At 45.4% G+C, this 25,285-nt stretch overlaps 1 protein-coding gene across 1 annotated transcript in view; it reads right to left on the reverse strand.

The window, feature by feature from the left end:
- Positions 1-19,528, reverse strand: part of cntn1b (contactin 1b) — a 1,027,096-nt gene extending 1,007,568 nt beyond the window's left edge. Inside the window, exon 1 of the mRNA XM_070900643.1 lies at positions 19,478-19,528. The gene's annotated coding sequence lies outside the window, so the exon portion shown is untranslated. The remainder of the gene's footprint in view (positions 1-19,477) is intronic.
- Positions 19,529-25,285: the final 5,757 nt, after the last annotated feature.

The raw sequence follows: 25,285 nt of genomic DNA on the forward strand, positions 1-25,285 counted from the left end.
ACCAACTCAAGCAATGCCTGCCTTCTGTCCATGGCTTTCTGAACCGCATCCATTGGTTCAATCTGCTGCCTCTATTCCAAATTAATTGCAGTTGGCTTCTCTCTGGTTAACCACTGCTCAAACTCCAAGTACCGCACACTTTCTGTTTTTGTCCCCCCATCTGGAACCATCTCCAACTCCTCCATCCAATTCACGTGCGCCTGCTCCAAAATTGGCCTCATTTTTCGCCAGGAGATTTTACTTGGCAACTCCTCAAAACATTTATGTAGAATCTGCTGCCAGAAGAAACTGTTCCATGGACCATACATTTAGCACCTTGCTATTCAGCCTCTGCTCAACCCACAGGCACTCAAAACAAGAACAAAGGAAATCTTAGTATAAACAGCAGCCACATCTCAAATTTAAAAAGCCCCAAGTGACCAAGTTACACTTTCATTTGAACAGATATAATCACATAGAATTGCATCAACTTTTACAGCACAGAAATAGGCCATTCGGCCTAGTAGGTCTATGCCAATGTTTATGCTCCACACACATCTCTTCTTACCTTCCTGCATCTCACCCCATCAACATAACCTTCCATTCCTTTCTCTCGCATGTACGTATCTAGCTTCAATTGAATGCAAGTATGCTATTCGCTTCAACCACTCCCATGTGGTAGCAAATTCCACTTTCTCATCATTCTGCAAGCAAAGTTTCTCCTGAATTCCTTTTTGAATTTATTGGTGACTATCTTGTATTTCCCCAGTTTTGGATTCCCCACAAGTGGAAACATTTTCACTACGTCTACCCTATTGAACCCCTTCATAAATTTAAAGATTTCGATCAGGTCACCTCTCGGCCTTCGCTTTTCTAGAGAAAAGAGTCCCAGCTTACTCAGTCTTTCCTGATGGTTGTACATCTCAGCTCTGGTATAGAATCAGAAATCATAGAATCATGGAAATTTACAGCATGGAAGGAGGCCATTTTGCCCATCGTGTCTGCGCTGACCGACAAAGAGCTATCCAGCCTACTCCCACTTTCCAGTTCTTGGTCCGTAGCCTTGTAGGTTACGGCTCTTCAAGTGCATGTGATCCATATGTTGCATGTAAATCTTTTTACTTTCTGCAGTGCCTCTATCCTTTTTGTAATATGGAGACCAGAAACTGTGCACAGTACTCGAAGTGTGGTCTAACCAAAATACAGTAATTAGCTGCGAAGGTCTTCCGCCCTCAATCTACTGACTCAGAGGCGTGAGTGTTACCAAAGCCATGCTTATCAAAAGTATATTTAACACACTACACCTCTGAGGGAGCCCATTTATGGTTTCCCGCTGTGCCACAATTAGATCAATTATACAGTTTGTATCAAAGCCTCCATAGCATGAGCCTCTTCCACCAAGGCGGCATAGCGAGCTTCTGAGAAAGGAAATCCATGGCACGGAAAGTTTACATTGAGGGAGGAAGGAGGCATTTAAACATTTATCCGACAGAAAAGTGCTCAAGATGTTCTGCCTGGTTTCCTTCACACAACCACACACGGAGTTCAGTCAGGAAACAATGACATGTACAAGTCAATTGCGAAAATACGATGGCAACAATGCCGGTCAAAGGGAGATGCATCTTCAATTCAAAATTCGAGCTTTAGGTGAAAAAAAGTAATGATTTGGTTTATCACTAGTCTTTGTTAATAACCTCATTATTTAGCTGAGTGCATATATCTGAGGGGGAGTTTTCAGCATCAAAAAGAGACAAAGCAATGGAAGAATTTGCAATAATCTGAGAACTGACCTTAAGGCAATTAAAATAGTGAACATAGTACAGAAAAGGTCGATCCAGTACTCGACTTGAAATTATACCATAGCAATAGGACAACTCAAGGAGGCACATATACAAGGTTAGCAGGTTCTTCTTCACATAAAAGAGTGATCAGCACATGAATGGTCACCTGGAAAAAGCAGTGGATGAAAAACCCTTGACTCTTGATAACAACTGGGTACGGTGACGAAGAGGATGAAGAAACAGTCACTGATTCCCCGTACTCCCAATGGTCAGCGCCACTCGAAAGCTGCATGGGTCAGAGTTCCATTCCATGCTCCCTTTGGGCATAGTTCCCCATGAGCACAGCTTCCTGCTGGGAGGATGGACTAGATGAGTTTACTGCTGTGGCTCATTGGGTAGCACACTCGCCTCGGAATTAGAAGGTTGTGGGTTCAAGTCCCACACCAGGGACTTGAGCACATAAATCTAGGCTGACACTCCCAGTGCAGTGCTTGGGGAATGCTGCACTGCCATCTTTAGGGTGAGACGTTAAACCAAGGCGCCATCTGCTCTCTCAGGTGGACGTAAAAGATCCCGTGATACTATTTTGAAGAAGAGCAGGGGAGTTATCCCCGATGTCCTGGCCAATATTTTTCCCTCAATCAACATAACAAAAACAGATTATCTGTTCATTTATACATTGCTATTTGTGGGAGGTTGCTGTGTGTGAATTGGCTGCCATGTTTCGTACATTACAGCAGTCACTACACTTCATAAAATACTCCATTGGCTGCAAAGCGCTTTGAGAAGTCCGATAGTCTTTCCTTACAATAGGCTTTTTCTGGATGAATGACCAAGTCCAAATAGCCTTTCTCATTTGAATCTGTATTGTGACAAGAGGGACAAATCAAGATCTCGTCAAAATGGTTGGACTTCAATTTTACGTTCTATTCCCTACCAGAAAGTCCAAGAGTACTGTATTGTTGTTCAATTACATAAACAGCTTGCTTCTCACAATGCACCATGCAAGGATGAGGAAGGCTATGACAAACTTGTATACAGGATAAAGAATGGGAAATAAGGATAAGTTAACTCCATGACTTCAGCCAAGGCAAGACCTTGGACAGTGATGTTGTCACTACAAAACTGTCAATTTACAACAAGTTGCTCCCTCAGTGTGCAAATTCTAGTGCTACGTTCCACAAAAGGACAAAATTATAACTTTTTTTTAAAAACAGTACAAATTCTTCACTTGTCTGCCCTTGAACAAACTGAGAATATGCAATTTCACCGTCGTATTTTGTACAGAAGGAGTCCAGAAATAGTCACCAATCCGGCTGCCGAGGGCGTGTATATTCAAGGCTGAGATCGATAGATTTTTGGACTCTCGGAGAATCAAGGGATATGGGGATCGGGTGGGAAAGTGGAGTTGAGGTCAAAGATCAGCCATGATCTTATTGATTGGTGGAGCAGGCTCGAGGGTCCGTATGGCCTACTCCTGCTCCTAATTCATATGTTCTTGTGTAACTCATCTGAAATGTTACATAATTAAATATGGTGAATTATGGACATAAAAAATGGGCATTGATGCAAATCAAGAGAAGACTGCCAAGTTTGCAAAGTGGATGCAGAGAGGTACTGAGCCAGTACCAGCTAATAGACACATCACTGCTTAGAACAGTGTTCCACAATAGACTAGCCATAGGTGTGACCAAGTCAGCACCATTTTAACCACATGCACTGCTTAAAATAAGAGTATTCTAAAGCGCTTTGCAGAGAGAAAATAAGCAAAATAAACAGCCATAATGGGAAATTTAGGATAGGTGAATAATAGCTTGGTCCAAAGGGGTTTTAAAGCAGGCATTTGAAGGTGGATAGAGAAGTAGCGAGGCAGAAAATTTAGGAAATGGCTTTCAGCATGGAGTCTAGCCGGCTGACGTCTCTACCACCAATGGTGGGGTGAATGGTTGGAGTGGTGACACAGATAGACAAATGGCAGAAACAAAATGGGCTCAGAAGACTGGAGGAAGTTGCAGAGTTAGGCAGGGCGAGGCCACTGAGCTGAATCTGAAGGTTAAGATAAGGATTTTTTACATTCAGTGCAGTGGCAAGGAGGGCAGGGTAAGCCAGCCAGGTGAGCAGAGATGGGCAAGCGGGATAGGCACGCTCAGCTGAATCTTGGTCAGGTTGGAGTTTACAGACGGTAGAAGTTTGGAGAACATCAAGGAGAAATTACAGCTGGAGATCGGGAGAACCCCTGCAGAAATCTCATCCCAAAGAGATATAAAAACATTCTTTTCACAGATGGTGGTTTGAATGTAGAATTATTTATCACAAGCTGTTGTTGAAGCACAGTCCATAAATTATTTTAAAAGGGAATTGGTTACTTGAAAAAGAGGAAATGTTAGGGGGAGCGAGCAGGGGAGTAGGATAGGTAGGTCATATCGAAACGTCCGCACATACTTTCAGTGCTCTCCTCGCTGATTTCTCTATACTGGCCCACTGGCCCCAAGTGCCTTTAAATTTAAACTCCTCATGTTAAAATCCCTCCATGGCCTTGCCAAATTAGGGATAGTGTTAAATCCAAGGAAGAGGCATATAAATTGGCCTGAAAAAGTAGCAAACCTGAGGACTGGGAGAAATGTAGAATTCAGCAGAGGAGGACAAAGGGTCTAATTAGGAGGGGGAAAATAGAGTATGAGACGAAGCTTGCAGGGAACATAAAAGCTGATTGCAAAATCTTCTATAGATATGTGAAGAGAAAAAGTAGGTCCTTTGCAGTCAGAATCAGGTGAATTTATAATGGGGAACAAAGAAATGACAGACCAATTGAACAAATACTTTGGATCTGTCTTCACAAAAGAAGACACAAATAACCTTCCGGAAATACTAGGGGTTCGAGGGTCTAGCGAAAAGGAGGAACTGAAGAAAATTCTTATTAGTCAGGAAATTGTGTTAGGGAAATTCATGGGATTAAAGACCGATAAATCCCCAGGGCCTGATAGGCTGCATCCAGAGTATTAAAGAAGTGGCCCTTGAAATAGTGGATGCATTGTTCATCATTTTCCAACATTCTATTGACTCTGGATCAGTTCCTGGAGGGTAGCTAATGTAACACCACTTTTTTAAAAGGAGGGAGAGAGAAAACAGGGAATTATAGATCGGTTAGCCTGACATCGGTGGTGGGGAAAATGTTTGAATCAATTATTAAAGATGAAATAGCAGCGCATTTGGAAAGCAGTGACAGGATCGGTCCAAGTCAGCATGGATTTATGAAAGGGAAATCATGCTTGACAAATCTTCTAGACGTTTTTGAGGATGTAACTAGTAGAGTGGACAAGGGAGAACCAGTGGATGTGGTGTATTTGGACTTTCAAAAGGCTTTTGACAAGGTCCCACACAAGAGATTAATGTGCAAAATTAAAGCACATGGTATTGGGGGTAATGTATTGACGTGGATAGAAAACTGGTTGGCAGACAGGAAGCACAGAGTCGGAATAAACGGGTTCTTTTCAGAATGGCAGGCAGTGACTAGTGGGGTGCCGCAGGGCTCAGTGCTGGGACCCCAGCTATTTACAATATACATCAATGATTCAGATGAAGGAATTGAATGTAATATCTCCAAGTTTGCAGATGATACTAAGCTGGGTGGCGGTGTGAGCTGTGAGGAGGATGCGAAGAGGCTGCAAGGTGACTTGGACAGGTTTGGTGAGTGGGCAAATGCATGGCAGATGCAGTATAATGTGGATAAATGTGGTTATCCACTTTGGTGGCAAAAATGGGAAGACAGAATATTATCTGAATGGTGACAGATTAGGAAAAGGGGAGCTGCAACGAGACCTGGGTGTCATGGTACATCAGTCATTGAAGGTTGGCATGCAGGTACAGCAGGCGGTGAAGAAGGCAAATTGCATGTTGGCCTTTATAGCTAGAGGATTTGAGTATAGGAGCAGGGAGGTCTTACTGCAGTTGTACAGAGCCTTGGTGAAGCCACACCTAGAATAGTGTGTTCAGTTTTGGTCTCCTAATCTGAGGAAGGACGTTCTTGCTATTGAGGGAGTACAGCGAAGGTTCACCAGACTGATTCCCGGGATGGCAGGACTGATATATGAGGAGAGACTGGATCAACTGGGCTTGTATCCACTGGAGTTTAGAAGAATGAGAGGGGATCTCATAGAAACATATAAAATTCTGACGGGATTGGACAGGTTAGAGGCAGGAAGAATGTTCCCGTTGCTGGGAACTTCCAGAACCAGGGGTCACAGTCTAAGAATAAGGGGTAAGCCACTTAGGGTCGAGATGAGGAGAAACTTCCTCACTCAGAGAGTGGCTAACCTGTGGAATTCTCGACCGCAGAAAGTTTTTGAGATCAGTTTGTTAGACATATTCAAAAGGGAGCTAGATATGGCCCTTGCGGCCAAAGGGATCAAGGGGAATAGAGAGAAAGCAGGAAGGGAGTACTAAGGTTGAATGATCAGCCATGATCTTATTGAATGGCGGTGCAGGCTCAAAGGGCCGAATGGCCTGCTCCTGCACCTAATTTCTATGTTTCTATGTTTCTATGTTCCTAACTCTGAAACCTCCTCCAGACTCACTTTCCCTTCTGCATCTTTCGTTCTTGCCACGTCTTCTGCCACCCCTCCTAAACTCTCTCCCTTGAATCAGCATTTCTGTTCCTCTTACTACTACGACTACTCTGTGAAGTGCCTCGAGATCTTTGGTGTGCTCAAGGCAAAATGTATAAATGCAAGTCATTCTTTGTACAGGCCCTGTGAGCAGCATCAGTGGGCAAGACATGAGAATGGACAAAAACAGTACACTGTTCCATCCCTCTCGTCTCCGGTACACTCCTTGCTGGGTACCATCCTCCCAACAGCACTATAATACGAGTTGGAGAAGCTTGGATTGCATGCTTATAAACCTTTTATAATCAGGTATTGCAAAGGCAAAGATCCAGTCAATAAAATAATCAATTAGCAAGCCTTCCGTTTCAGGGTAGCTCCATCAGATTAAAATCATGTGAACTAGGGGGAGTGTTTGCTCGTGCTGTTGGGGCGGAGTTAAACTAATATGGCAGGGGGATGGGAACCAATGCAGGGAGACAGAGGGAAACAAAAAGGAGACAAAAGCAAAAGACAGAAAGGAGATGAGGAAAAGTGGAGGGCAGAGAAACCCAAGGTAAAGAACAAAAAGGGCCACTGTACAGCAAAATTCTAAAAGGACAAAGGGTGTTAAAAAAACAAGCTTGAAGGCTTTATGTCTTAATGCAAGGAGTATCCGTAATAAGGTGGATGAATTAACTGTGCAAATAGATGTTAACAAATATGATGTGATTGGAATTACAGAGACGTGTCTCCAGGATGATCAGGGCTGGGAACTCAACATCCAGGGGTATTCAACATTCAGGAAGGATAGAATAAAAGGAAAATGAGATGGGGTAGCATTGCTGGTTAAAGAGGAGATTAATGCAATAGTCAGGAAGGACATTAGCTTGGATGATATGGAATCTATATGGGTAGAGCTGCAGAACACCAAAGGGCAAAAAACGTTAGTGGGAGTTGTGTACAGATCTCCAAACAGTAGCAGTGATGTTGGGGAGGGCATCAAACAAGAAATTAGGGGTGCATGCAATAAGGGTGCAGCAGTTATAATGGGTGACTTTAATATGCACTTAGATTGGGCGAACCAAACTGGAAGCAATACAGTGGAGGAGGATTTCCTGGAGTGCATAAGGGATGGTTTTCTAGACCAATATGTCGAGGAAGCAACTAGGGGGGAGGCCATCTTAGACTGGGTGTTGTGTAATGAGAGAGGATTAATTAGCAATCTCGTTGTGCGAGGCCCCTTGGGGAAGAGTGACCATAATATGGTGGAATTCTGCATTAGGATGGAGAATGAAACAGTTAATTCAGAGACCATGGTCCAGAACTTAAAGAAGGGTAACTTTGAAGGTATGAGGCGTGAATTGGCTAGGATAGATTGGCGAATGATACTTAAGGGGTTGACTGTGGATGGGCAATGGCAGACATTTAGAGACCGCATGGATGAACTACAACAATTGTACATTCCTGTCTGGCGTAAAAATAAAAAAGGGAAGGTGGCTCAACCGTGGCTATCAAGGGAAATCAGGGATAGTATTAAAGCCAAGCAAGTGGCATACAAATTGGCCAGAAATAGCAGCGAACCCGGGGACTGGGAGAAATTTAGAACTCAGCAGAGGAGGACAAAGGGTTTGATTAGGGCAGGGAAAATGGGGTACGAGAAGAAGCTTGCAGGGAACATTAAGACGGATTGCAAAAGTTTCTATATATATGTAAAGAGAAAAAGGTTAGTAAAGACAAACGTAGGTCCCCTGCAGTCAGAATCAGGGGAAGTCATAACGGGGAACAAAGAAATGGCGAACCAATTGAACAAGTACTTTGGTTCGGTATTCACTAAGGAGGACACAAACAACCTTCCGGATATAAAAGGGGTCAGAGGGTCTAGTAAGGAGGAGGAACTGAGGGAAATCCTTATTAGTCGGGAAATTGTGTTGGGGAAATTGATGGGATTGAAGGCCGATAAATCCCCAGGGCCTGATGGACTGCATCCCAGAGTACTTAAGGAGGTGGCCTTGGAAATAGCAGATGCATTGACAGTCATTTTCCAACATTCCATTGACTCTGGATCAGTTCCTATCGAGTGGAGGGTAGCCAATGTAACCCCACTTTTTAAAAAAGGAGGGAGAGAGATAACAGGGAATTATAGACCGGTCAGCCCGACATCGGTAGTGGGTAAAATGATGGAATCAATTATTAAGGATGTCATAGCAGCGCATTTGGAAAGAGGTGATATGATAGGTCCAAGTCAGCATGGATTTGTGAAAGGGAAATCATGCTTGACAAATCTTCTGGAATTTTTTGAGGCTGTTTCCAGTAGAGTGGACAAGGGAGAACCAGTTGATGTGGTATATTTGGATTTTCAGAAGGCTTTCGACAAGGACCCACACAAGAGATTAATGTGCAAAGTTAAAGCACATGGGATTGGGGGTAGTGTGCTGACATGGATTGAGAACTGGTTGTCAGACAGGAAGCAAAGAGTAGGAGTAAATGGGTACTTTTCAGAATGGCAGGCGGTGACTAGTGGGGTACCGCAAGGTTCTGTGCTGGGGCCCCAGCTGTTTACATTGTACATTAATGATTTAGACGAGGGGATTAAATGTAGTATCTCCAAATTTGCGGATGACACTAAGTTGGGTGGCAGTGTGAGCTGCGAGGAGGATGCTATGAGGCTGCAGAGCGACTTGGATAGGTTAGGTGAGTGGGCAAATGCATGGCAGATGAAATATAATGTGGATAAATGTGAGGTTATCCACTTTGGTGGTAAAAACAGAGAGACAGACTATTATCTGAATGGTGACAGATTAGGAAAAGGGGAGGTGCAATGAGACCTGGGTGTCATGGTACATCAGTCACTGAAGGTTGGCATGCAGGTACAGCAGGCAGTTAAGAAAGCAAATGGCATGTTGGCCTTCATAGCGAGGGAATTTGAGTACAGGGGCAGAGAGGTGTTGCTACAGTTGTACAGGGCCTTGGTGAGGCCACACCTGGAGTATTGTGTACAGTTTTGGTCTCCTAACCTGAGGAAGGACATTCTTGCTATTGAGGGAGTGCAGCGAAGGTTCACCAGACTGATTCCCGGGATGGCGGGACTGACCTATCAAGAAAGACTGGATCAACTGGGCTTGTATTCACTGGAGTTCAGAAGAATGAGAGGGGACCTCATAGAAACGTTTAAAATTCTGATGGGTTTCGACAGGTTAGATGCAGGAAGAATGTTCCCAATGTTGGGGAAGTCCAGAACCAGGGGTCACAGTCTAAGGATAAGGGGTAAGCCATTTAGGACCGAGATGAGGAGAAACGTCTTCACCCAGAGAGTGGTGAACCTGTGGAATTCTCTACCACAGAAAGTTGTTGAGGCCAATTCACTAAATATATTCAAAAAGGAGTTAGATGAAGTCCTTACTGCTAGGGGGATCAAGGGGTATGGCGAGAAAGCAGGAATGCGGTACTGAAGTTGCATGTTCAGCCATGAACTCATTGAATGGCGGTGCAGGCTAGAAGGGCCGAATGGACTACTCCTGCACCTATTTTCTACGTTTCTATGTTAACTAGACAACCAGACTCATTCAATCGGGCATTCCCACACTGGTCCCACAACCCCTTCCCTGTGACTGTACCGAAGAATCACTGACCCACTGCCCCACTTCGTATCTCCCTCCAGAACGTCCCCTTCCTCACAAGAAGACCCTCAGTATGAATGAATCCTGGCCCTGGCAGATACCTGGCTTGTGGCTGTTGTTTCTCCATCATAGAAGCCATACAGCCTGGCGACACAACCTATCACTTGCCCTGCTTAAATAGCTGCTGCGGTGGGGTCAGTCTTAACGCCAAGTGGCACTATAGTATCTTTCACCCTCTGCCTTCCCTCCCCCCTCCTACCCCACCGCCCCCCCCTACACATTCCTCTGACACCCGCTTTCATCCAGTAAATCACCTACTTCCATCCCTCTCGTCTCTGTTACACTCCTTGTCGGGTACCATCCTCCCAATCCCATGCGGACTTCCTCATCGAGCTCTCCTCTTCCTTTAGCCAATATACCGAGCAACTCATGCTTGGTGATTTCGATTTGTACCTAAACTCCGCTCGGCCCTTCTTCTTTGGCTTCACGACCTTTCCCATCTCACTTCATATCAGCCTTTCACGTAAACGTTCCCACCCTCACTCATGGCCAGTCCCTCACAACTTGCAGCTTCTGCGCACTCAAAATCTCAAGTGTCAACCTTGGCTCAGTGTTAGAAGATCATAAGAACATAAGAAATTAAGAAATAGGAACAGGAGTAGGCCAGCATTCGAAATAAAATAAATGAGTTGACGGCACAAATCATTACAAATGGGTATGATTTGGTGGCCATTACAGAAACGTGGTTGCAGGGTGGCCAAGACTGGGAATTAAACATACAGGGGTATCTGATGATTCGGAAAGATAGACAAGAAGGGAAAGGAGGTGGGGTAGCTCTGTTAATAAAGGATGATATCAGGGCAGTTGTGAGAGACGATATTGGCTCTAATGAACAAAATGTTGAATCATTGTGGGTGGAGATTAGAGATAGTAAGGGGAAAACGTCACTGGTGGGCGTAGTTTATAGGCCCCCAAATAATAACTTCACGGTGGGGCGGGCAATAATCAAGGGAATAATGAAGGCATGTGAAAAAGGAATGGCAGTAATCATGGGGGATTTTAACCTACATATCGATTGGTCAAATCAAATAGCACGGGGTAGCCTGGAGGAGGAATTCATAGAATGCATACGGGATTGTTTCTTAGAACAGTATGTTACAGAACCTACAAGGGAGCAAGCTATCTTAGATCTGGTCCTGTGTAATGAGACAGGAATAATAAACGATCTCCTAATAAAAGATCCTCTCAGAATGAGTGATCACAGTATGGTTGAATTTGTAATACAGATTGAGGGTGAGGAAGTAGTGTCTCAAACGAGCATACTATGCTTAAACAAAGGGGATTACAGTGGGATGAGGGCAGAGTTGGCTAAAGTAGACTGGAAACACAGACTAAACGGTGGCACAATTGAGGAACAGTGGAGGACTTTTAAGGAGCTCTTTCATAGTGCTCAACAAAAATATATTCCAGTGAAAAAGGGTGGTAAGAGAAGGGATAACCAGCCGTGGATAACCAAGGAAATAAAGGAGAGTATCAAATTAAAAACCAATGCATATAAGGTGGCCAAGGTTAGTGGGAAACTAGAAGATTGGGAAAATTTTAAACGACAGCAAAGAATGACTAAGAAAGCAATAAAGAAAGGAAAGATAGATTACGAAGGTAAACTTGCGCAAAACATAAAAACGGATAGTAAAAGCTTTTACAGATGTATAAAACAGAAAAGGGTAACTAAAGTAAATGTTGGTCTCTTAGAAGATGAGAAGGGGGATTTAATAATGGGAAATGTGGAAATGGCTGAGACCTTAAACAATTATTTTGCTTCGGTCTTCACAGTGGAAGGCACAGAAACCATGCCAGAAATTGCTGGTCACAGGAATGTGGGAAGGGAGGACAATCACTATCACTAGTGGGGTAGTGCTGGACAGGCTAATGGGACTCAAGGTAGACAAGTCCCCTGGTCCTGATGAAATGCATCCCAGGGTATTAAAAGAGATGGCGGAAGTTATAGCAGATGCATTCGTTATAATCTACCAAAATTCTCTGGACTCTGGGGAGGTACCAGCGGATTGGAAAGCAGCTAATGTAACGCCTCTGTTTAAAATAGGGGGCAGACAAAAGGCAGGTAACTATAGGCCGGTTAGTTTAACATCTGTCGTGGGGAAAATGCTTGAAGCTATCATTAAGGAAGAAATAGTGGGACATCTAGATAGGAATAGTGCAATCAAGCAGACGCAACATGGATTCATGAAGGGGAAATCATGTTTAACTAATTTACTGGAATTCTTTGAGGATATAACGAGCATGGTGGATAGAGGTGTACCGATGGATGTGGTGTATTTAGATTTTCAAAAGGCATTCGATAAGGTGCCACACAAAAGGTTACTGCAGAAGATAAAGGTACGCGGAGTCAGTGGAAATGTATTAGCATGGATCGAGAATTGGCTGGCTAACAGAAAGCAGAGAGTCGGGATAAATGGGTCCTTTTCGGGTTGGAAATCGGTGGTTAGTGGTGTGCCACAGGGATCGGTGCTGGGACCACAACTGTTTACAATATACATAGATGACCTGGAAGAGGGGACAGAGTGTAGTGTAACAAAATTTGCAGATGACACTAAGATTAGTGGGAAAGCGGGTTGTGTAGAGGACACAGAGAGGCTGCAAAGAGATTTAGATAGGTTAAGCGAATGGGCTAAGGTTTGGCAGATGGAATACAATGTCGGAAAGTGTGAGGTCATCCACCTTGGGGAAAAAAACAGTAAAAGGGAATATTATTTGAATGGGGAGAATCCCAAAAAGTTAGTTTGCAGGTGCAGCAGGTAATCAGGAAGGCGAATGGAATGTTGGCCTTCATTGAGAGAGGGATGGAGTACAAAAGCAGGGAGGTCCTGCTGCAACTGTATAGGGTATTGGTGAGGCCGCACCTGGAGTACTGCGTGCAGTTTTGGTCACCTTACTTAAGGAAGGACATACTAGCTTTGGAGGGGGTACAGAGACGATTCACTAGGCTGATTCCGGAGATGAGGGGGTTACCTTATGATGATAGATTGAGTAGACTGGGTCTTTACTCATTGGAGTTCAGAAGGATGAGGGGTGATCTTATAGAAACATTTAAAATAATGAAAGGGATAGACAAGATAGAGGCAGAGAGGTTGTTTCCACTGGTTGGGGAGACTAGAACTAGGGGGCACAGCCTCAAAATACGGGGAGCCAATTTAAAACCGAGTTGAGAAGGAATTTCTTCTCCCAGAGGGTTGTGAATCTATGGAATTCTCTGCCCAAGGAAGCAGTTGAGGCTAGCTCATTGAATGTATTCAAGTCACAGATAGATAGATTTTTGACCAATAAGGGAGTTAAGGGTTATGGGGAGCGGGCGGGTAAGTGAAGCTGAGTCCACGGCCAGATCAGCCATGATCTTGTTGAATGGCGGAGCAGGCTCGAGGGGCTAGATGGCCTCCTCCTGTTCCTCATTCTTATGTTCTTATGTTCTTATATACGGCCCCTCGAACCTGCTCCACCATTCGATAAGCTCATGGCTGATCTGATCATGGACTCAGCTCCACTTCTCCGCCTGCTCCCCATAACCCCTTATCCCCTTATTGTTTAAGAAACTGTCTACTTCTTTCTTAAATTTATTCAATGTCGCAGCTTCCAAAGCTCTCTGAGGCAGCGAATTCCACAGATTTACAACCCTCTGAGAGAAGAAATTTCTCCTCATCTCTGTTTTAAATGGGTGGCCCCTTATTCTAAGATCATGCCCTCTAGTTCTAGACTCCCCCATCAACGGAAACATCCTCTCTGCATCCACCTTGTCAAGCCCCTTCATAATCTTATACATTTCGATGGGTTCAAGATCCACTCCAGAGACTTGAGCGGGTAATCTAAGGTGACATTTGAGTGCAGTGCTGAGGGAGTGCTGGACTGTTGGAGGTACCACCTTTCAGATGAGACATTAAACCAAGTTCCCGTCTGCCAAGATACCATGGCATGATTCGAAGAAGAGAGGGGAATTCTCCCAGGTGTCCAGGCCAGTATTTATCCCTCCCTCAGCCAACATCGGTAACCCAGAGGTCATTATCGCATTACTGTGCGCAAAATGACTGCTGCGTTTCTTACATTCCAACAATGACTACACCTCAGAAGGTATTTGATGAGCTCTAAAGTGCTTTAAGGCATCCTAAGGCGCTGTAGCAATGCAAAGCAATAACCAGTGATGCCTTCTCTGACCACTTCATTATCTCTTGTCGAAGTTATGACAGGGAATCGGGAAAACCCCTGCAGAATTCTACCCCATTGTGATTATCTTAAATTTGGGCTCCCTCATTACCATTTGATCAACCTACAATCACTATTTACCCCATCATAACCCTTCATAATCGTGAAGACTTTGTTCACGCCTTAGTCTTGTGAATCAGAATGGTAAAAAGAGCCCTAACTTCTCAAGTTTCTCTTCATAACTGTAACCCCTCGTCCCTGGTAACAACGTACTAAATCCACACGGCACCTTCTCAATTGCTTTTATATGCTGCCTATGATGGGAGTGACCAAAACAGTACACAATACTCCAATAGCAGCCTACTGCCTTGGACTAGTTATACCTTACCTGCCCACTTTTATATTGTGCCTCTAGATACAAAAACTAAAGATGCAATTTAAGTTTTTTTTAAATAGCCTTATCTACTTAAACTGCTAACTTTAATGGCCTATGCACCTGCACAATGGGGACCCTCTGCTCCTCTACTTAAAATTTTGAATTTAACTGTGCTTTCTTTCCCAAACTTACAAGATGTGTTTCCTGACATTTAACTGCATCTACCACCTAACTGCCAATTCTAATGAGTATATTTATGTCCTACTGCAGATTTGCACAAGCTAGGTCATAATTTGCCATACCAAATTTAATATTGCCATTAAATGTTGGTGCCATTTCCTCAATTCCCAAGTCTAAAGTAAGAAGACCTATCCCATGGAAAACACCACACAAATTTCCAATCCGACAGAAACTTCCCTTTGCCCCTAATCTTTGCTTTCCAACCTCCAACCACCTCCCAATTCAACTGACCTTAATTTCTTGCACCATTGTTTTTGCTGTAATTTTAAAGGTAAAAGATCCCACGGCAGTATTCAAAGAAGAGCAGGGGAGTTATTCCCGGTGTCCTGGCCAACATTTATCCCTCAACCAACATCACTAAAACAGATTATCTGGTCATTCAGCTCATTGCTGTTTGTGTGATCTTGCTGTGTGCAAAGTTTGCTGCTGTGTTTCCCACATTGCAACAGCGACTACACTTCAAAAAGTACTTCATTGGCTGTGAAGCGCTTTGGGCATCCTGAAAATGTGAAAGGCGCTATATAAATGCACGTCTTTCTTTATTCTGCCAAGAGGGACCAATGTTGAACTGATGTGACTCTTTAAAACCACAAGGTCAAATTGCTGCATAGACACTACTTGAGGTCAATTAGAGACCAACTGCTCTTAGTTAAGTCTACAGGTCAATGAGACCATGTTCTCTCTCACTGCAGAAGCTCATCTGAAACCTGAAGGAAATTATTCACCTTTTCTGTTTGATTTTTTTATTAAAGTGACAAAAGTTTTGCACATGTCATGCTTGAAGTACAATGTTTTAACACAGAGCTTAGGATTGCTGACATATCAACATGGCATATCCTGGAGAACAAAGCCCCATGTTTGTTCTCAGGAAGCCGTTACTTAACATGAGAAACAAAATATTCAGTAGGCGCTGAGATATTTTTTTTTAAAGTAAATGAGCAAGGTACGATTTTTGTGACTTTGGAATGGCTAAAGACAGTATTGAGCAGGAAGTGAGAAACAAGGATAGTTTACTGATGGAAATTTGCATGTTTCTTTTTAATAAAAGAAAGCAAATTTGCATGAGAAAATAAAACAAGTTTTTATTGGATATTTTCACTGATTAGTTTTCCCAGGTTCCCCTTCTGTGGTTCTGGTTTCATTGCCATGCTCCAAGTTGGCACCAAGCCAGAGTCTCACGTATTTATATCAAATATTTGGGAAGCAGAAGAGGCTTCACAAATTCTGTAAGGTTCCTTTGGCTGTATTTTATGGTTGGTGGGACCCACAGGTGGACACCGAGGGTTCAGGTGCAGCGATGGTTGTTGGCATGCAACATTGCACAACAACACCCATCACTCCATTGTCCGCTGTGCTCTGCCCCATCGGGCAGGTCCTCGCCAGAGTCTCATGTACAAGTTTCTTGAGCCACTTACTAGGGAAGAGTAGAGTAGCCGAGGTGGGTTTCCCACGGCCTTCCTTGCAGTTTATCATCTTCGGAGTACCTTCTCCATGGGGAGGGGGGGGAGGGTGGCGCTGCGGCCAAGGCTAAAGAACCCCACCCCACCCTTTATGATGGGCAAGGCCCACCCTCACCCATCGAACGCAAGTGCCCTCACCACAACTCAAACCACTATTCAGATTCAACTGTCGGGGCCAAAACCCACAATATGTTTCACCAGAGTCCTGCCGAGAACCCCAACCAAGTACAACCTTAAAGGCATTCTTCACTCTTTATAAGCGCATGGGGGTCTGACATCAAATGCAGACCTTTTTTTACTTGGATCAGTCTCAGCTTTCCTAAGATTGATTCTTTTATGTTCGCATTTGTTCTCGGTTCTTCTTATTCAAGCACTGGCAACATTTTCTCAATGCCTCCTGAGACTTTGGTCTATAGAGTGCAACACAGGCCATACCATCATCATCATAGGCGGTCTCTCGAACGAGGATGACTTGCTTCCACGAGTTCACAGGTGTTTCAATGAAGGACCCGATGTCCCAGTCCTGAACTCCAATTGAGGGGGTGGAAGATGCCCGTGCTGCCCCTGGATTTTTTTAATGTGTGGTGACCGTTGCACACCAGCCACCACACGGGCTTGACAGAGCTAGGTCTTGGTCCAGTGGCAAGGATTAACCAAGACGACAGGAGACCTGCTCTGCTGCACGGACCTAGCTCACTCACATATCGCAGTGTGGGTTGGTCCGTGCTGCCCCTGGGACCTCGACTCTTCTGGACCACACACCAGGCTTATTAATGATGAATTAGGGTAAGGGCTGAGCCCCGCGGCCGCCCCCGTCCCACCCCGCCATCCCCCATTTTTCCATATTCACTGCACGCAGGGTAAACCGGTGTGCAAACCCAGGGAACTCTCCCCGTGCTGTGTTAACAGCAGTGGTTACTCCACAGTGCAGCTTACAGTAAGCTGGAGGACAATAGAAGGGCACTTGTGTTAAATTGGAACACAGAGCACATTACTCTGCTGGTGATATCCCCGGTAGTGACTAGCAGAGTAGCATATTCTGTGTTCTAATGTCAGCAACAGGCAGGTTGCAAGGGAGATGCAATTATCAGCTCACTGTCCCCACCCACCCAAACAGCCTGATGATGCTTATTTGGAATTACTCGCCAGGTAGCTCGTTGAGAAAACTTAGACACATTCCCTGGAGTGAACAAGACAAATGAGGGCAAATGTAAGAGAATGTTCACCAAAATGTCAGGGAGTGGCAGGGTGGGGGTGGGGGGGGGGGCGGGTGTAGGTCACAGGGGTGGGACGGTAGGTTGGGGGGATGAGGGGCGAAAGCAGAAGGGTGGGGGTGGAAGGCGGAGGGGTGGGGGGGAAGGCGGAGGGTTCAGGGGAAAGGCACAGGGGTGGGAGGGAAGGTGGAGGGCTGAGAGGTGGAGTCGGAGGGGTGAGGGGGAGGCAGAGGGGTGGGGGCGGAGTCGAAGGGGTGGGGGGAAGGCGGAGGGGTGGGGGGGCGGAGTCGGAAAGGTGGGGGCGGAGTCGGAGGGATGGGGGGGCGGAGTCGGACGGGTGGGGGCGGAGTTGGAGGGGTGGGGGGCGGAGTCGGAGGGGTGCGGGCACGGAGTCGGAGAGGGGGGGAAGGCAGTGGGGTGGGGGGCGGAGTCGGAGAGGTGGGGGCAGAGTCGGAGGGTTGGGGGCGCGGAGTCGGAGAGGGGGGGAAGGCAGTGGGGTGGGGGGCGGAGTCGGAGAGGTGGGGGCAGAGTCGGAGGGTTGGGGGCGCGGAGTCGGAGAGGGGGGGAAGGCAGTGGGGTGGGGGGCGGAGTCAGAGAGGTGTTGGTGGAGTCGGAGGGTTGGGGGCGCGGAGTCGGGGTGGGGGTCGGAGTTGGAGGGGTGAGGGCGTGGTGTCGGGGTGGGGGGGCGGAGTTGGAGGGGTGGGGGGTGAAGTTGGAGGGGTGGGGGCGCGGAGTCGGGGTGGGGGTATGGAGTTGGCGGGGTGAAGGGGAGGTGGAGGGGTGAGCGGGGAGGTGGAGGGGTGGGGGGAAGGAGGTGATGGGGAAGGGAGGGGCAGAGGGGAGGGGTGGAGGGAAGGGGAGAAGGGGAGGGGGAAGGGGCAGGGGGATAGAGACAAGGAGAGCAAAGAGTGGCAGGCCTCAAATTTACTCCCGACTGCCTAGGTGGTTGGTGGTATCAGCAATGAGTAATCACTGTCATAAGCATCCCTCCCACCCATACTGAACACTGCTTCTCCAACTCGGTGCAATGGTCCTGCTTTCAACGTCCCCTTGCACTAAAATACAGAAATCCAGAGATGGTTAAGGGATGACATAATGCCAACAAGCGGATGCTGTAAATCAAATGATCTTGCACCCGCTGAATCAGATACCCACCATAAATGAAGACTAAACTATGTAGTATATTATTTCTGTTGCAAAATGCAAAGATAGTTTATTACACACCCATTTTAAAATATGACGGTGATGTAGGGCAGTAACCACAATTTTACACACACACACACTGGGTGTTGCCAGTATATAGATTGTTCACAGTGTGTGGTTCACTCTCCCGTTGATAATCGCTCTGGTTGTAGTGTGGATCATGAACCCAGCATGTTACTAACACACTAGCATAGTCCCGAGTGAGAAGCACACGGCCACATTGAGTTACAACACTACCAAGCATTTAATTGCAATGACTGTGTCCAAGACATATTTTGAATGGATATAATATAACTTCAATGTTTATTTTAAGTGCAGATTATTTTTCCACCCACCTGTAGTATATATTTACATTGTGCTCCAATTTATAAAGCTGGGGTGGGTGGGAGCTATCTCCTGTCGCAATATTTAAGAAATTGAACCTCACTGTCCGGACAAGGCGGTACCTTGGAGAGCTCCCCTACCCCGAGGCGCCGCCTCATCTTTTACATTTATTTTACAAAGTGAATGAAATAAATGCAGTCGCTCCTTAAAGACTTGTATACATAGATTGTACTGGTTTTATTTAACCTACAGGTGCAACTCGGAATGGCGTTCAAACAGTACTTAAACGACAGACAGATAGAATTGCATTTTAAATCAAATCAAATGAATTGAGATGCAAGGTTGAAATTAAGCACAGCAGGAGTTGCTGCTCCAATCGCACGGCTGCTGCATTTTAGAATAACCCTGGCTGCTGTGCAAAAAAAAGGCAGCAGCTAATTTTCGCATTTTAGAATAACCCCTGGCTGCATTTTGCACTTTACACTTACCGGCACCGGTTTCATGCACCGTCCTTGAGAAGGGGGCCAGCACTGCACACCTGAAGCAAGCCGGCTCTCCCGGACCAGCCAACCTGAGCCGGGGCTGACAGCTCCCACTGCCATCCTAATTGACAGGCGCTTGCAGCGGCGGCCACTGATTGGTCGGGCGTTGTGTCAGTCAAGGCCACGCCGGCCAATCAGGGGAGAAGGAGGACGGGGAGGGGGCGGGCCCCAGCCTGGTTCCCTCCCGGGCTGCTGCAGTAGCGCTCGCCCGGCTGCGGCAAACGGGACGGTCACTGCATCAGGCAGCGAGAGGGAGCGAGTGCAACAGGAGCGGCACTGCGGGAGCAGGGAGCAGCCCCGGCGGCAGGGCAGGCTCTCCCCACCACCCGCAGAGTGCCAATGCAAAAAAAAACACAGTCAGTTTGCAACAAGGAAACTGACACGGCGCAATAACAAATAGAAACCCGCGAGAGAGATCAAGAGAGGTAAAATGCCAGCATCCCCCGAGGAAACTGCATCCATCCATCCATCCATCCTCTCCCCCTGCACCTGGATTGCGTCATGGCATTGCAGAGAACTTGCAAACACCACCCTATCTGCCTCCTCGTTGATGCACAGGGCTTGCAACCAGCAGTTGGAGTCCATTGCAGCCCAGCAGAAATTGCCCACCCCCTTTTTTAACTTTTATTTATTAACGCCGGCTGCAGCAACCCCTCCCCCCAGGAAAATCTCGGGGAATGCCTGGCAGACACTATATGAGAGTCGGTGGCTGTCACTGCTGCCCCCACAGCTAGTGTGCCCCCTCACCCTGCTCCCTCTTCAGCATCAACCAATGTGGGACTCAACTGTTGCAGCGTTGGGCGGGTGCAGTGAGACCAAAGTGGGATCATTAACTCGCGGATCCAACACCTCCTGCAGGAATGGTTAAAAACTGAGGGAACAAAAGATCAGACCACGAGTGCATAAGCATGCAATCATCTGTATCACAACACCGGCAACCTAGCAATTGTATCACAGCAACATGTTGCTAGGAGCAACATCAGAAAGGAAGCCACTGGACAACATGTTCCCCCCTCCCTGCAGAAAACAATGCACAGGCAGCAGTATTCCCACACACACAACACACAGAGACCACGCAGCCAATCTGCCCTCAATATCATCGCAGCATATAACGAAAGACTTGCATTTATATAGCACCTTTCACGACCACCGGACGTCCAAAAGTGCTTTACAGCCAATGTTTTGAAGTGTAGTCAATGTTGTAATGCAGGAAACATCACCAACTAATCACTATTAGCACTATCACTATAGAGATTCAGCTGTAAATGGATTTTAAAAAATTATTCTCAGGATATGGCGTCGCTATTAATAGAATCATAGAATTATAGAAATTTACAGCACGGAAGGAGGCCATTTCGGCCCATCTTGTCCATGCCGGCCATGAAAGAGCTATCCAGCCTAATCCCACGTTCCAGGTCTTGATCCATAGCCCTGTAGGTTACAGAACTTCAAGTGCACATCCACTTCTCTGGATTGACTTCCATTTGCCACTGTTCTGCCCACCTGACCAGTTCATTGATATCTTCCTGCAGTCTACAGCTTTCTTCTTCATTATCAACCACACAGCCGATTTTAGTATGATTTGCAAACTTCATATCCCCTACATTCAAGTCTAAATCATTGATATATACCACAAAAAGCAAGGGACCTAGTACCGAGCCCTGCGGAACCCCACTGGATACAGCCTTCCAGTCACAAATATACCTATCAACCATTACCCTTTGCTTCCTGCCTGTGAGCCAATTTTGCAACCAACTTACTGCTTTTCCCTGGATCCCATGGGCTTTTACTTTCATGGCCAGTCTGCCATGTAGGATCTTATCAAATGCCTTGCTAAAATCCATATACACTACATCAAACGCACTACCTTCATTGACCCTCAAGTTAGTCAGACATGACCTTTCCTTAACAAATCCATGCTGGCTGGCATTTGTTGCCCCATCCTCACTTGCTGTGAGAAGATGGTGGAACTTCTTGTAATACTGATAGCAGTTTGATACAACGGAGTGGCTTGCTGAGGCCGAGGGCAGCCAACCACGTTAGTTGTGCGACTGGAGTTACATATAGTCCAGACTGGGTAAGGACAGCAGGTATCCTTCATCGCCCTAATTACAAGCTGCCCTTTCTATCATATTTTCCTACGTAATCGTGGTAGGTGCGACACCTGTCCAGCTATCTCTTTCCAGAATATTGTACCAGACCCAAATCACTCGTGTGTGAGACATCAATGAATGGCGTCTCTCTCCTGATGGTCTCCTGAGTGAAGATACACAGACCATGAGATCCCATATTCAGTTCATGGTCTGTGCCGAGTTGGCTGATCTCATCCGAGGTGCCAGAATTGCCCAATGCGTCTCCGGGCTATGATGGGGAAATATTACAGAGACATCTGCTCCAGACTGGTATCCAGTGACATGTGCTGGAAAGTGCGTGGGTGCGCACGTGCATGTGGCTGTTGGGGGACAACAGGACTGACAAGATGCCTTAAATGTAGAGCCCACTAACACTTGCTGCTTGGGCTCACAGATGAAGAACTAGCCAGCGGGCTTCCAATGCTTGTAGAACTTCACTCCAGTGCCTTCAGATGAAATGGGGAATACATGTTCATTTATAATAGACTTGCAAAACAATGTCAGCTTTCAAATGATTCTGGTTTACTTTTGCAATAGAGAGCTCTGTGTGCCGACCATCATTTTGGCAATTTATTTAAAAAAACATCCCATTTGCCAAAAGAAATCATCTTTTCAACTAAGGTCTCCTCACATTAACATTAGTGTTCTTACATATCATTAGCATCTCATTCTTTTAAGTGGATGAAATCCCCAATCATACCTTTACGCTCTCACTTAAGAATTTCATATTAAAACACATCTCTATCAATTTTATTTCATCAAAAGATCATTCTGGCTTATTCCTAAGATCAGCGATGAGTAAAACAATGTTATGGTGTCAAGTGTCCATTCATCTGTTTGGATCATTTGGATTTTCTGCAGTTTTATTGCCTTGTTCTCTGTATCTCAGGGAGAGAAATGAGCAGCAGCTGGATTGTTAAGTCTTTGTTGCTAATTTATAATAGACTTGCAAAACAATATCATCTTTCAAATGATTCGTGTTTAGTTTTGCAATAGAGAACTCTGTTCTGAAACCAACCTTTTTAAAAAAACATTCCATTTGCCAAAAACACCTCTGGAAAACTGGTTTAATTTCTTTTAATTTGTGAGTCCACATTTTGCAGCTAATTTTGTCATTTGCTATTTGATTCTGTTTTACTATATTGTTCAGTACAGAACAACTTTCATTTATAAAGCGCCTTTAACGTAGAAAATCACACCAAGGTGTTTCATAAAGGTGTAATCAGAACACCAAATGGATGTCGAAACAAATAAGGAGGGGTGACTAAAAGTGGTCAAAGCAGTGGGTTTTAAGAAGGATCTCAAAGGAGAAGAGGAAGGTAGAGAGGTGGAGGAGTTTAAGGAGGAAATTCCAGAGTGTGGTACTAAAGGCATGGCCGCCAATGATGGGGTGAAGGCAGGGGTTTAGCCACAAGATGCTGGATTTGAAGGAACAGAGATGTATGGGGTTGTAGAGCTGAAGGAGGTTACAGAGATAGAGAAGGGTGAGGCCATAAATGGAATGAAACATAAGGATCAGGATTTCGCATTTGAGGTTAGAGGACTGGGAGTAAATGTATGTCAGCAATAACAGAGGTGTGAGTTGAGTGGGACTTGTGTAAGAAATGGACTGACATGTGGAACAGCTGCAGGATGCAGATAGTTAATCGCATGCTCATGGTTGAGGCCAAAATGCCAAGAATGAACAGAAAAGGCATGGGACGTCAATCACCATCCACACAGGATGAGTTAGCACCACATGTTTCCTGAAAGACAGAGACTATCAGATTCGAAGTTATAGTTGAGTGGTTCTGTTGACAGGGTAAGGGAAAAAGGCACCAAGCGTGAATGACTCAGCAAGAAGAAGGGATGATCTGGTCAAATTGAATCCAGAGGAACTATAATCAACATGACCTAACAATTATTGTATAAAGCCATAGATTTTTTTATTTGAGTATAGTAAGTGCAAGAAGCACTGATCAATTGTAAGAAGGCAAAGGTGCAAGTTAGGATATAGACAGCAGAGTTTTAGATGTTGAAGTTTATGGAAGGTGAAAATGGGAGGCTTGCCAGGACAGCTTTCGAATAGTCGAGTCTGGAGGACACGAATGTACAGATGAGCATTTCATAAGCAGATGAGCGGAGGCTAGGGTGAAAACAGGTAATGTTACAGAAGTAGAAGTGAGCAGTCTTTATGACTGAGAGGATAAGGGATTAGAAACTCCTCTAAGGTCAAATAGGAGGCCGAAATTGCGAACTCTGGTTCAGACTGAGACAGTAACCAAGGAGTGGGGTGGAATCGATGGCAAGGGTATAGAGTTGTGACGGGGGTCGAAGATGATGGTTTTGGTACTTGTAATGTTTAATAGGAGAGAAGTGGTTTAATAGGAGAGAGGGGCGATGCAGGCACTACTATTGAGGAGAAGAAGTATGAAACATTAGATAAAATAAACATAGTGAGAGAGGAGGTATTAAGGGGTTTAGCAGCTATGAAAGTGAATAAATCCCCAGGTCCAGATGAAATGTATCCCAGGCTGTTAAGTGATGCAAAAGAGGAAATAGCAGAGCCTTTGACGATCATTTTCCAATCCTCTCCGGCTTCAGGTGTGGTGCCAGAGGACTCGAGGACTGCTAACGTGGTACCTTTGTTTAAGAAGGGAGAAAGGGATAGACCGAGTAATTACAGGCCAGTCAGCCTAACCTCAGTGGTGGGAAAATTATTGGAAACATTCCTGAAGTACCTTTACTTAGAAAGACACAGATTAATCAAGGACAGTCAGCACAGATTTGTTAAGGGATGGTCGTGTCTGACTAACTTGATTGAATTTTTCGAGGAGATAACCAGTAGCATCGATGAAGGCAAAGCATATGATGTAGTGTATATGGATTTTAGCAAAGCATTTGTTAAGGTCCTACATGGGAGACTGGTCACAAAAGTAAAAGCCCATGGAATCTAGGGCAAAGTGGCAAGTTAGATCCAAAATTGGCTCAGAAGCAGGAAGCAAAGGGCAATGGTTGATGGGTGTTTTTGTGACTGGAAGGATGTTTCCAGTGGAGGGCTCAGTACTGGATCCCTTGCTTTTTGTGATATACATCAATGATCTAGACTTGAATATAGGGAGTATGATTAAGAAGTTTGCAGATGATACTAAAATCGACTGTGTGGTTGATAATGAAGAAGAAAGCTGCAGATTGCAGGAAGACATCAATCAACTGGTCAGGTGGCAGAACAGTGGCAAATGGACTTTAATCCAGAGAAGTGTGAGGTAATGCATTTGAGGAGGGCTAACAAGGAAAGGGAATACACATTAAATGATTGGATACTGAGAAGTGTAGAGGAACAAAAAGGACCTTGGAGTGCATGTCCACAGATCCCTGAAAGTAGCAGGCCAGGTAGATTAGGTGGTTAAGAAGGCATACGGAATACTTGACTTTATTAGCTGAGGCATAGAATACAAATGCAGGGTGGTTATGCTTCAACTGTATAAAACACTGGTTAGGCCACAGCTGGAGTACTGCGTGCAGTTCTGGTCATCGCATTACAGGAAGGACGTGATTGCACTGGAGAGGGTACAGAGGAGATTTACAAGGATGTTGCCGGGAGTGGAGAATCTAAGCTATTCATCATTCATAGGCGGTCCCT

This window comes from Pristiophorus japonicus, chromosome 15 (genome assembly GCF_044704955.1).
Source record: "Pristiophorus japonicus isolate sPriJap1 chromosome 15, sPriJap1.hap1, whole genome shotgun sequence".
In the NCBI taxonomy this organism is placed as follows: Eukaryota; Metazoa; Chordata; class Chondrichthyes; family Pristiophoridae; genus Pristiophorus; species Pristiophorus japonicus.